The following is a 611-nucleotide window of genomic DNA, read 5'->3' on the forward strand; positions in this document are numbered from 1 at the left end:
ATGTTTACCACAGTGTTGCTAATTTTAGCTTTTACCTTCTACTTTGCTAGCTTTAGCTTTAAGCTACTGCTTTGCTAAATGCAGATTTTTAGTTTATTTTTGTTTCTAGATACATATCTGATAATTTCAGATTTTTACCACTGCATTGCTCGCTTTAGCTTTTAGCTTCTACTTTGCTAGCATTAGCTTTAAGCTACCATTTTGCTAAATACYTTTTTTGTAGCTACTGTGCTGCAAGTTTTAGTTTCTAGGTACAACTCTGGTGATTTCAGGGTTTTACCACTGTTTTGCTCATTTTAGCTTTTACCTTCTACTTTGTAGCTTTAGCTTTAAGCTACCCTTTTGCTAAATTTGTTTTAGCTACTGTGCTGCAAGTTTTAGTTTCAGAAATTCTGAAACACAAACACAAGTTGGAAATGACAGAAAATAAATTTAAACATTTTACAGAAAGTATAATTTTTAGTTGTCAGATTAGCTGTTTGCTAAATATTTAGCTAACACGACAGAAAACAGCAGCAGTAAACATGTTTACATTTAGCAGTTCAGACTGACCTACATCTGTGTAATAAAGTTTAGCTGTTTCTGTCACTTCAGCTGTTTCTGTCACTTCA

The sequence above is a fragment of the Austrofundulus limnaeus genome, unplaced genomic scaffold (genome assembly GCF_001266775.1).
Source record: "Austrofundulus limnaeus strain Quisiro unplaced genomic scaffold, Austrofundulus_limnaeus-1.0 Scaffold601, whole genome shotgun sequence".
Classification (NCBI taxonomy): Eukaryota; Metazoa; Chordata; class Actinopteri; order Cyprinodontiformes; family Rivulidae; genus Austrofundulus; species Austrofundulus limnaeus.